Here is a 13,082-nt window from a genome sequence, read left to right on the forward strand (position 1 = left end):
TCCACACAGATTCCCAAGCAAACACACTTGATCCCTTGTACAAGCCATCTTCACACTTGTGTACACACACACACACACACACACACACACACACACACACAAAATTAGGCCTCAGAGGAAAGGGAGCAATCTTAGGGTGTTGGGAAAGAAGACAGCTGTTAGAGAAAAAGCCAAGACTGGGCCTGGAGAGATGAAGAGCACTGACTGCTCTTCCAGAGGACTGGGTTCGATTCCCAGCACCCACAGGGCAGCTTACAACCATACGCAATTCCAGTTCCAGGGCATGTGACACCCTTTTCTGGCCTTTGGTTCCCAGGCACGCACATAAGTTGTACACAGACAGTACACCCTTACAGATAAAATAAAAATAAATAAAAAGAGAACACCCCAGGGAATGTATAGGGACTACTGAAACTCTTGGACAGGATAAAAGTAATCTGCTTTTAAACCCCCCTCCCCATAGGACAGAAATTAGTTTCTCCAGGAAAATGCCTGCTTGCATTTTGGCATAGAGTTTTTGCATATTGGAATAGAGTTTTCTACCCTGTAATCCTAGAGCTCTGATGAGGGGGCTCTGTACTAGACCCTCTTTTTCAGGTTGGCTGGGGAAGTTTGCTTGGTAGGTAAATGTTATTTTCATGTGGGACCACCTTTCCCCAGGCTCCAATCATGCCTTAGAGCTAGGGCTATGAACTTCTGAGGGCATTGCTTTCCAAGTCTTTCTTTCTCTAGCACTATCTTGTTCTTTTGGTTTTTGGTTTTTTGTTTTTGCTTTTGTTTTGAGACAGGGTCTCTCTGTGTAGCTCTGGCTGTCCTGGGACTCGCTCTGTAGACCAGGTTGGCCTAGAACTCACAGAGATCCACCTGCCTCTACCCCCTGGGTGCTGGGATTAAAGGTGTGCACCACCACTGCCAAGCTGGCTGTCCTGTTTTTCAGAAGGGAGGCCTCCATTGTGTTCCCAAGGATAGCCTCCCTGGCTGCATGAATCAAAGGAAGAGAATGCCCTTTGAGGTGGGGCTGGCTGTCAGGGCAGGTTTCATAAGGGGGTGTTTTGAAGCTAGAATGGAAAGGATGATGGAGGACACCTCCAGAGTCAGGCAATCAGAAGCCTTTCTGTGCTGGACCTAAGAAGGGCAGAGGTAGGTGTTCCGGCAGGCTCTGCAGTGTACGGCTTTGGCATCCCCTCCAAAGTAAGGTCCCCAGTGAATGGCTCTTCTAAGCTTTCCCATGCTCTTAGGAGCACCCTGAAGTCAAGGGAAACCCTGTTAAGGAGGTAGTTGCTACCTCTCTCTTTCCACCATCAGCAGCCTCATCCCACCTCCCGGAGGATGAGGAACCGAGCACTTGCTGGACCTTGAACATCTTCTTAAGTGGGAACCCCGCCCCCCAGAGGTCATCCTCTCAACCTTAAGAAAAGCAGAAGTGATGGCATGTGGGCTAGGGAGGGCAGTGTTTGATGAGAGTGGGGTTCCCATCCCAGCTCAGTTTCCAAGTAGCTGGCTTGGTCAGCCAGTTCCTACTAGAAGGAGAGGAGGGGCTGGACTGAGATGCTAATCCTCTGTTGCAAAATCCAGAATCCAAGAACATAAAACTAAGGAGGAGGAAAGGAGATGAAGAGGGAAGGGAGGGAGGGAGGAAGGGAGGGAAGGAAGGAAGGAAGGAGGGAAGGAAGGAAGGAAGAAAGAAAGAAAGGAAAGAAGGAAGGAAGGAAGCAAGGAAGCAAGGAAGGAAGAAGGACAAATTAACCTTTTCTGTTACTACAAATAGCTCCTGCAGCCCACAAAAGTAGGAACTAACTAATCTGCTTTGAAGAGCCAGTGGCAAGGAAACTAGTGTGTGGGGTAGGTGGCAGGGGAGGCTGGGGAGTTGGGGCAACTTGGTGGATTCCCTTGGTGCTCAATGCACATCCGCAAATGCTTGGGTCTTTTCTATTTCTTGAGACAGGGTCTCACTATGTAGCTCTGGCTGTCCTGGAACTCTGTAGACCAGGCTGGTCTCCAGCTCACAGAGATCCATCCGCCCCTGACTTCCAAGTGCTGGGATTAAAGGCCTGTGCCACTGTGGCGAGCTCACGCTTGGGTTTTATTAACTGGCAGGCAGAAGGATATATTGCTTGAGGCTGCTTTGTGTCCGGGTTCCTCCTGAAGCAGAATCATCCTCTTCAGCGAACTTTCCGGGCAGTTCACAGCCAAGGCTGGGCTCAAACAAGTGCGAATGGGCAGGGCTTCCCAGCACGTTCGCTGGGCTCAGTACAGTGTAACGGTGGCTTGTGCTACCTGGGTTAGGCGTGGAGTTCTGCAGCTACAAGTCCAGTCCGCACCTGAACCGATCTGCTCAGGGGAATAGAGATTCTCACTCCCCACCAGATTTCTGCGGGCTTGGGGGTCACTTTGGAATTACACTCGCCCTTTCTCCTCCACCGTGGTCACAGCTCCGAAATGAAATCTTGGTTTTGTTGTTGTCTGTTTTCAGCAAGCTTTAAAGTTCTATTTGGAGGGGCCTTTGTAATTCGGTTTGGGGGAAATTAAATAATTCAATCTTGCAGCAGCCTCCCACCAATCCGCCTCTGCACTGTGGTAGCGCCCCGGGTTCCGGAGGCCGATTGAAGGAGCCGCCGTGTAGAAGATAGCGTCCCTCATCCCATTTTGCGTGAGATTCAGAACCACCGGGTCCCCTTTCCTCTTTCTGATGGAGTATTGGCGAGCCGCGGTATTACAGTGGCGGCTGAAGGCCTCTGAAGTCCTGGCTAGGGCTTTCCTTTGCGCCCACTTCCACTTTCGCCCGCCCCACCCCTCACAGAGCTTTTTCTACGTGTTATTTTCCAAATAATCCTAAAGATGCTGCCCATGGATCAGGAGGGGAGAAGTCTTGGGGTCAGCTCTACCCGGTCCTACAAGAGAGTCTTCCCCCACCCTCACACGATCTCAGCGACAACCCCACTCTACTCCTGCGTTCCGTGTTTTCTTTGTGTAACTTCAAAGAAGTCTACCTGAGATTGACCCGGGCATTTTAAATACACAAGAATATGAAAAGTCACCTATGCTAAGAGCTCAACTAAGAGTAATTCTTCGACCAGGACACGGTCCCCAAAAGAAAACGGTTACTCCAAGTCGGGAGTGCTGGAAGAAAGTGCTTCGGTGGTGCCCAGGCTTGGGGGGAAGCCACTCGGTGCTGAGCTTCCCCAAGCACGGGGACTGGGGTTGGACCTGGGTGAGTGGTGCAGGGTTTCTCGGCAGAGTGTCCCACAGGGGCCACCAGTGGACAGAGAGCCCTTCACGGGGAGCCGGCCTGGTAGAGGACAGCCCGGCGGCGGAGCGAGCGCCAGACACCCTCAAGAACTTTGCAAGCCAACAGAAGGCCAACCCGCCTGCAACGAATTCTGCGGGTCTGGAATGAAGGCGGCTTGGTTAGGTCTGCAAACTTCCTCAGACCCCAGCACCGCACAGAAATTTGGGCTTTCCGCTTTCTGCTTTTCCAGCCAGCCGTAGGTGAAGGCTGGAAGGGGACGTGGAGCTAGAAAATGCCTGTAACGGGCAACGGATGATGAAGCCAGTGTGTGCAGGGGATACCCAACACACAGAGCAGAACCCACAGACACGGACCAGCACACACTTATAGGTGACCATACCCTTCACACACACACACACACACACACACACACACACACACACACACACACACACACACAGAGAGAGAGAGAGAGAGAGAGAGAGAGAGAGAGAGAGAGAGAGAGAGAGCCTCTTCAGAGAGAGAGAGAGAGAGAGAGCCTCTTCACACGCACTGCCCACACCACCACGCCTTTCTGACCCCCTGGGGTAGCAAAGGGTCTCTATACAGGTGGGGGCTGTTGCTTTCACACGGACACTGGAGATCAGATTCCCTGTCAGTCTGCACTTTTTTTTTCTTTATTTAAAAGGGGGTAGGGTGTTGGCCATCCCGGGATGCTGTTTTGAACTGCAGAGACCTTGGGACTATCTGGCTCACCTCTGTAGCTCTGGATTTGGGAAGATGAGAGAATATCGCTTTGGGGGGAGCACACTTCAGATAGCCCGGGGAGACCTGCAAAATCAGTCCTCACTCCCAAAATGAGACAAATAATCATGTCTGCAAAACGACATACAACCTGCCCAACAAGAAACAAAATGAACAACAAGAAACAAGAAACAAAGACTCTGCTTACACCAGGAGGGTCAACAGAGAGAAGGTTAGAAGCAGTTCATTGTCACCCTCTCCCTCTCTTTCAAGCCCACCCTCACTGGGCTAAAGAACGGGGAAGGCTGTCCAGGAGGAGGGGCCAAGGCCCATGTGGTCGTTGGAAGTAAAAACAGTGTCTCCTACATCTCCCCCATCACTGAACACCCTCTGCAGTTCCAGCTGGAAGAGGATCACCCCGCCTGGAGTTCTTCAACTGCTGTTGAAAGGAGCTGGAGAAGGTGGTGAGAGAGAAGAGAATGGGCAGAGGAGTCTGTGATGTAGGGTGGGGGCTGTGCCAAGGGTCAGTGGCCTCCTTGGGAAAGTGAGTACAATGTGGAAATGCACTGTTAACATTTGCAGCAGCTTAGGCCGATTGGACTGGACTGCCCTTCCTCCCAGCCTCTGTGCTGTGGATACATGGGTGTGAGGGGGAGGCAGTGGTGACTGTCCATTAGCTCTCTGCAGCCCAAGTTCTGGATGGCATGTGCCTCAAAATGAGTGTGGAGGGGGAGCTGAGCCAATATTCACAACCGTCATTCAACCCAATGGGGCCTTAGTTGCTTTCCACACAAAGGAGCTGGAGGACTGGGTTCTGGTCCTCTGGATATCTGGGACACCAGAGGATCCGGATGAAGGCTTGTTATCTGGAGACAGCACTAAGGGACGTGGGGGAGCCTGTCCCAAGGTCTTTTTTTTTTTTTTTTTTTTTTTCTGAGGGGAGAGCGTGAACGCAGTCCCCCACTACCACAAATTATGCAGTTGAGTTTCCCGCATTTGGGGAAATCGCAGGGGTCAGCACATCGGGAGTGCAATGGATAAGCCTCGCCCTGGGAAAACCACCTTCGTGATCATGGTATCTCCCCTGCCAGGTAAGTATTGTCCCAAGGTCTTAAAGGCAGAAGGGACACTACAGGAATTTGAGTCCTGTGTCTTGGATAACAGTCGTGATTGCACCATCGTGTGTTGTCTGTGTGCCAAGCACTCTGCTAAGGACTTAAATGCCTCTCTTTATCACAATATTTCTATGTAAGGTGGAGTTGATATCTAACACAGATATCTACATTATCCCCCTTTTTACTAATGAGGTCATCGAGGCACCAAAGGGCCAAATACCCTTTCTAAAAGCTGCACTTGGAATCCTCAGCCAGCTGGCCATCAGAACTGCCAGGGGACTGTCTTCTCCAGAGGAGAATCATTCAGCAAGAGCAGGGGAAGGCCAGAGAGGAGACTCCAGGAGGTCAGTGTCCTCTATGAAGGCAGTAAGAAAAAGAACTAATATTAATAAATGACTGGTCACTACTGGAATCCATGTGCTGCACATCCCTGGAAGGGAGTCCCGTTCTTATTCTTGTTTCACAAGTAAGGAAACTGAGGCACAAAAACAGCATGCACAGGGCCTCTGTTCACCCAGCTGCAGGGTAAGAAAGTGGCGGGAGCTAGGGAGGCCATGCACTGTGAAGGATCTCAGTGTTCTCCCATCTCTGTTGGGATGGCCTTGAGTGGTGGGAAGGTAGGACCCGGACAGAAGCAGAGGAACTTCCTAGGGGCGCCTTGGGTACCCTGGCGGATTGGGGAAGGGGGGTCAGGTGGCAGAGAATTGAGGAAGAGGCACTTATAATGGGTCAGGTGTTCAGTGAGGCGGGAATCCCCCAACTACGGTATGGTGGCAGAGGGAACAGAGAGGAAGGGAGCCAAGAAAAAGTGTCTCAAAGGCAACCCCCAAGTGGGCTCCATGGATGGAGGGGCAAAGTGGCTGAAGTTCCTGGCCTAGGCAACCAGGGGAGCCCAGGGAAGAAGCCATGTGTTCAGAGATTTCAAAGCATTTGATGGGTCCATGAAGCAGCACTTGGATCCCTCCGCGTCTTCTGCACAGGTGTCTTTCCCAGCCCTGCCAATGTAAGCAGGTGAAACTTAACATACATGCAGATACATGCAAATGAGCAACCCAGCCTGGGCCCAGAGCCAGAGAGGCAAGCCCTCCCCCACCGCCAGGGACCCAGAAAGGGCCGCCCCAGCCCTGACTCACTTGCTGCCATGCCGCCTGGAATGCCACCTCCCCGGCCTGGCTTCCTCCAACTCGGTAAACTCGCTCCTGGAATCACTGTGAAGCTCAGACCTGAAGCTCCAGGCTGGGACACTGGAAGCTGAGGCTGGGGCAACTTTCAGAGTAAGGATTTGTTCTGAGTCCCTCCTGAAAAATTAAGTGGTTGGGATGGGAGACAGATGCCTGAGGATTTAAAAGTATGCAGTGTGGGCCAGCAACATGGCTCAGGCCCCGCTTGGTGGAAGGAGAGAACTAGCTCCTTCCAGTTGTTCTCTTGACCTGCATATGTGTGACATGACTTGTGCCCCACACCTCAAAAAGGAAAAATAGAGTAAGTATTAAAACATATGCCGTGCACACAGTATTCCCTAAAGCGTTTGACACTGGGGCTTTGTAACAACTTGTGAAGTACATGGTTTCCTGGCTCCATTTTACGGATGAAGACACTGAGGCTCCAGTTGAAGTGTCTTGTCAGGGAAAACCTGACTTGTGTTCACAGAGCTGGCTTTCTAGAGCAGGCCTTCTGACTCAGTGTTCCTGGCTCCACTCTGGTTTACGCTGGGCTGAGAGAAGGTGTGGGGGAGGGGGCAAATTCTGGAGTCTGGGGCTCAAATTTTCCTAGACAATCCCAGAAAAGAAGTGGTGTTTCTTTTGTTTTGTATATTTCAGTTTTTCCCATTCATTTATTCATTTGTGTTGTGCTGGGGCCTTCCTTGTGCATGGTAGGCAGATGCTCTGCCAGTGAACCTGGGGGAAAAAACCTTTGACCCTCTTGGACCCTGAGCACTTCAGGGAATAAGTCTTGCCTTGGAAAAAGTGCTCTCTGGGTTGGACCCCTGGGGCTCCAGCTTGCTCCCTCCCCTTACCTCCTCTCTCTTTCTAGGTACAGGTCTCAGCATGTAGCCTTCGGCTTCAGTCTCCCCAGTACTGGAATTAGAGGTGACTGCTACCACTCAGGTAGTGCGCTCTTCTTATGAAGCTGTTCAGTGCAGTCTATAGCACACAGGGGAGATGGTGTAGAGTCCAGTCAGTGAGTTCAGTCACGCAGTGTGTGTGTGTGTGTGTGTGTGTGTGTGTGTGTGTGTGTGTAAAGTAGTGAATTTAAAATACACAAAATGTCGGGCGGTGGTGGCACACACCTTTAATCTCAGCACTCTGGAGGCAGAGGGAGGCAGATCTCTGAGTTCGAGGCCAGCCTGGTCTACAGAGAGGCAGATCTCTGAGTTCCAGGACAGTCAGGGCTACACAGAGAAACCCTGTCTCAACCAAAAACAACAACAACAACCACAACACATGATGAAATACTTATAAACTAGGTACTTGGGCTAAGAAACAGAATTCTCCAGGCATCCCTTGAGGGACCCTTCCTCTCAGACACCCTGGCTTGCACACTCGTCATGTCCAGACTTTTCCTTCTAGTTTTCTTACCTCTGATTGGTGCTTCTGTCTGCTGGTGACTTTGACATGAACGGAAACCACATTGGCCTTAAGCTCTGGTTATTTTGAGACAGGGTTTCACTCTATAGCCCAGGCTGACCTCAGTCTCCCAAGTGCTGGGATCACAGACCAAGGCCACTACACCAAGCTGTCCTTCAGCTTTTAGCTTCTCTCGATGGGTGTTTGTATTCCAGCATCCCATCAGAGTCCCCTCGTGGAGGACTGTACCGCCCTTGCCTCTTGGCTTTCCCTAGAACGGCAGCTTCTTCTCTCCCATGCTCTGGGTGGGGTTTGCTCCAAGACATGGATAGAGTCTTTCAAGGTGTGAGCATGCCACCTAGGACAGGGCTGACGCGTGCTAAACAATTTGTGAACACGAACTAAATAAATAGATGACACTGAGTGTGTGTGGGTGGGTGTGTGACTTCGTCTCTTCTATCAGAAATCCTAGTGGCACGGGTTCTGTTGAGGCCACAGGGTGACATTCAAGAGACAGGTTTCTGCCAAAGGGCCCAGCTGCTCCGTCTCCCTCAGGCTGTTCCTCTGGGAAGAACAGCTTGGAAACCAGCCTTTCCCCCAATGCAGCCAGGTGGAGCACACCAGCTTGGAGACCCGGTCAGTCTGAATCTAATCCTGCCTCCACCCTGCAGTGACTTGGACGAGTGAAATGTCACTGTGTCTCAGTTTCCACATCTGTGAAGTGACACAATCACAAGCCTGGCTCCGAGGACTGTGAAGATTCAGTAAATTACCCAGTATCTGCATGCAGTCTGGGGTTCCCATATCCAGACTCCCTCCTCAGCTCACCCACCGAACCCGCCCCCCGTGCCTGGTGCCAGACCCAACCTGATTTCAAAGGTCTTTGTATTCTGGGTGTGGCAGCACATGCCTGTCACTCAGGAGACCGAGGCAGGAGGATCAAAGGTTCAAGGCTGGTGGTTGAGGGCTGGGGGTGACTCAGTGGCTAAGAGTGCTTGCTGTGAAAGCAAGAGGACCTGAGTTCAAATCCCCAGCTCCTATGTAAAAGCTGGACGTGCCACTAACCCCAGTGTTGGGGGTGGAGATGGGCAGCTCTCAGGAAATCTCACTGGCCAGTCTGCCTAGCTGAAATGGCAAGATTCAGTTTCCTTAAGAGATCTGGTCTCAAAGGAAAAAAAAAAGGTATAGACTGATGATAGAATATGACACCTAATGTACTCCTCTACCCTCGGGTGTGCATGGATAGTCACACTGGCACACACACACACACACACACACACACACACACACACACACGAAAGTTCAAGGCTAGCCTGGGCTCCATAGTAAGACCCGGTCTCAAGAAACAAAAGCCGAGGCTGAAGAGTTCAGCTCACTTGATCGAATACTGGCCCAGAATACACAAAGCCCTGGGTTTGATCCCCAGGGCCACATACAGCCAAGTGTTGTGGTACAAGCTGGTAATCCCAGCACTTGAGAAGTCCAGGCAGGAGGATCCGAAGTTCAAAATCAGCTTCAGCTAGTCTGAGGCCAGCCTGGGCTACGTGGGATTGACTCTGTTTCAAAAGCAAAGCAAAATGAAAATGAAAAGCCCAGGAGTCTGGCCTTGTTATTATGTCATTGGGCCCAGAGGACTCTGTGATGGCTGGAGGGGTCACCCCAGGTGGTAGGATTCATGCAGGTCCAAAGCCAGGCCTTTCCCAGCTCCCCATTCCCACAGGCAGCATCTGATACCGTGTCCTGCATCCTGACATGCTTAGGACGACTCTGATTGTCCAGGCACTCCCAAAGTCACCTTCAGTTCCTCCTGTGTCCTCTGAGGGTCCTTGTTGGGTGGCATGTGGAATGCCTTCACACTCAGGATCTCAGCTAAGCCTCGCCCTGTCAGGTGGGGCAAGTATTTCTGTCCCCATTTCACAGATGAAGAAACCAGTGCTCAGAGTGGCCTAGGGCCTTGCCCAACGTTGCACAATGAAGTGAAAGAGCTGGGATTAGAACCCCAGCCTCTTGACTCCGGGGAGCGGTTCTCTGGGTTTTGCCAGAACATTCTGATAGACTCTTAAGTGGACAAAGGAGAAGAGACAGAGAAGACACCAACAGCCAGCTGCTAGTGGGTCTCTCTGGGCCATGCAAGAGAATTGGTGGTGGCCCGAGCAAAGCCACACCCCAGCAGACAGGCAGGACAAGGAGCAGTCAAGACTTGGAGCAAAACAAGCAACTGGTCCCACAAAGGGGGTAGGAGGTCAGAATTGTCTGCAAACCCATGAGGTGCTGCCCACTAATTCTGCGGGACTGTTTTTTGTTTTTGTTTTTTATTTCTTGTTTTTTTGTTTGTTTGTTTGTTTGAAAAGACAGGATTTCTCTGTGTAACAGCTCTGGCTGTCTTGGAACTCACTTTGTGACCAGGCTGGCCTCGAACTCACAGAGATCCGCCTGCCTCTGCCTCCTGAGTGCTGGGATTAAAGGCGCGCACCACTACCGCCCGGCCTGTGTGACTGTTTTATTTAGTTTTCTGTGTGTTGGGGATGGAACCCAGGGCTATGTATATGCTAGACAAACACTCTAGCATTGAACTATATACTCCAAACCCTAGTACTCTGTGATTTTTAAAAATTCTAATTTTCTTTACACTTATTTCTTTGTGTGTGTCCGTGTGCTCACACACCTACCCCCCCCCCCCCCATTCCACCACTGGGGAGGACGACAGAGGACAACTTTTGGAAGTTGGCTCTCTCCTTCTGCTATATGGGTCCCAGGGATGAAACTCAGGTTGTCAGGCTTGGTGACAAGCACCTTTAGCTGAATTCTCTGACAGGCCCTCTCTGACTTTTAAGGCCAGAATGCAAGAGGGCAAATAGAAGCCACAGGAATGTAGGTCCAGGTACCATATAAGGCAATTTTTAATAATGTGCTTTCTGAACAGCCCAAGTCCTTCCCTGTCCTGGGTGCCTCTTGTATCCTCTGCTGCAGTGAGAAGCTGAGCTGTAGACTGGCTTCTTTCAACACGGACATAGAGTCTGTCTTGTTAAGTATCTGCAAGGCCTTGTGTGTAGTGGGGTTCCCACGGAGGCTGTGAGATGTAGTTGAAGGATGGGACTTTAAAGCAGGGGCAAGAGATCTGAACCCCAACTCTCTAATTTATTGGCTAAGTGCCCCTGGACAGGTGGCTTAGGATTTCCGATGTTCACTTTTCTTATCTGTAGGATAGAGTTAATAACAGCCATGCCATGCACGAGGCTATTAGAAGATAAAATGAAATACTATTCCATGGGCCAGCTGAGCACCGACCCATGGAAAGCCAGTAACATAGTTTTGGTGATGATGTGTGTGATTGGGGGCTGCATCATAGGCTAGAAGAATGTGCTGTGTGCCCACTAATGTTCACTAATGTTGTGTGATTCTGTGCCTTAAATATCAGGAAAATAGCTAAGTAGAATCAGGAAGAAGCAGATTGACTCAACAGAAGAAACCGAGTGAAAACCAAACAGAACCCTCACTGAGGTCTCAGGAAATTTCCTTGCCTTTGCTCCGTCCCCTCCTGGGCAGTCACCCCACTCCCAGGCCTGGGATTGAGACACAGTCTGTCCTGGGTCCTGGAGGACCTTGGCATCCTTAGGCCTCTAAAGGTGGCAGGAATCCTGGAAACCCAGCCTCTGCAGAGCGTGGGGCTGGAAAGTTCTGACTCGGTCACCACCTGCTTCAACCACAAACTCTGAGCTGGCCCAAGCCTCCAAACCAGCAAGATGACGTGGCTTAGCCTGGAAGGTGGTGGTGGCCTCTGAGTGCCAGGCGCCCAGCAGGGCAGGGAGGGGCCCTTGGCAGCCTGTGGACAAGCCCTCAGCCTCCACCCTGTGGGGCTGCTCAACTACCATGGTCCCTGTGTGTGTGTGTGTGTGTGTGTGTGTGTGTGTGTGCGCGCGCGCGCGCGCGCGCGCGTCAACGTCAGGTGTCCTGGAGCTCACCAGTTCAGCTCAACTGCTGGCCAGGGAGCCACAGGATACTCCTGTCTCCTCCTGTCCAGTACTGGAATCACAGGCATGTGTACTGTGTCCAGGGTTTATGGGGATTCAAAGCCAGGTTCTCATGCTTGCATAGCTATGTCCCCAATCCCTCAACTGCCATGGGCCTTAGAGCTAGAAGACATCTGAGGTCCCCAGAACCAGCGGGTTTTGAATTCTGAAAGCAGGAGAGATGGGGTGGGATTGGAAGTTTGCCTATTAATAAACAACTTGATGGGAAAACTTTTCAGCACAGTGCCCCTCAGGAGACACATGAAGAAGCTGAGTCCAGGAGGGGACAAGACTGGCCTAAGGTGATATACTAAATTGGATGAAAACTCAGCTGTTTAGACTCTCGCACAGTGTGTCTTTTTTTTTTTTTCTTCGAGACAAGGTTTCTCTGTGTTATAGCCCGGGCTGTCCTAGAACTCCCTCTGTAGCCCAGGCTGGCCTTGAACTCACAGAGATCTGCCTGCCTCTGCCTCCCCAGTGCAGGCATGCACCACCACCACCCCACTTTTGTTTTTTGTTTGTTTGTTTTTGATTCCTCGCCCTCCCCTCCACAAGGTCTTACTTAGTAGCTCTGGCTGTCCTTGAACTCACAGAGATCTGCCTGCCTCTAACTCCCGAGTGCTGGGACTAAAGGTGTGCGCCACTACACCTGGCCTAAACCAACTATCTTTCAAAGCTCATTCCCCACAAAAAGAAAAGGCCAAGTTCACAGGGAGTCTTCCCTAGGTCTGTCCCCCATACCTCTGTCATAAGTAGTGCCAATCATGTGAGAATCAGTCAGCACCCCAATTTAGCACCCAGCCCTGCAAATCCTGATAAACCAAAGGAGGCTTTTCTTTTTTAAAATTTTTCAAAAATTTTAAATTTTTTATATGAATTGGTGTTTTGTATATGTGCCTGTACACTACTTGGTGCCTGCAGAGGTCAGAGGGTACAAGATCCCCTGAAACTAACTGGAGTTACAGCTAGTTGGGAGTCTTCAGGTAGGTTTTGGGAATCAAACCTGGGTCCTCTGGAAGAGCAGCCCGTGTTCTTAACTGCTGAGCCGTCTCTCCAGCCTCCGAAGGAATTAAAGTGTGGGATGTGGGCAGGTTCTTAGGGCTGAAGCCTGGAACAGGTAGGTGTTTGGACCAAATTCTCTCATGTAAAAGTAGATACCCCCCCACCATGCGAAATAGGGGTCTTATTTAGAACGCTTCGTTCACTGGCTCAGTACAAGTGACGTTGTGCTGAAGGCATTGTTGGTGGTACTCAGGCCTCTCTTAGGTAAGGTATGGGGTCTCACCAAAAAGCCTGGCCAACACCACACAGTGAGTGCTTACAGAGGAGGATGCCAGGGAGGGGCCACCAAGAGGAGGGAGGGGTGGGGCACTGTGTGAATCACACTCTCGGGCTCCCACCCCAGGGCCCAACTGCC

The 13,082-nt window shown here is 51.1% G+C and overlaps 1 non-coding gene across 1 annotated transcript; it reads right to left on the reverse strand.

Moving 5' to 3' along the window:
• Window positions 1–4,908: 4,908 nt before the first annotated feature.
• On the reverse strand, window positions 4,909–5,072 carry LOC131918171 (U1 spliceosomal RNA). The gene has a single exon (XR_009380906.1). It is a non-coding gene; the product is annotated as a U1 spliceosomal RNA (small nuclear RNA).
• Window positions 5,073–13,082: the final 8,010 nt, after the last annotated feature.

Source organism: Peromyscus eremicus, chromosome 8a, assembly GCF_949786415.1.
Source record: "Peromyscus eremicus chromosome 8a, PerEre_H2_v1, whole genome shotgun sequence".
Taxonomy (NCBI): Eukaryota; Metazoa; Chordata; class Mammalia; order Rodentia; family Cricetidae; genus Peromyscus; species Peromyscus eremicus.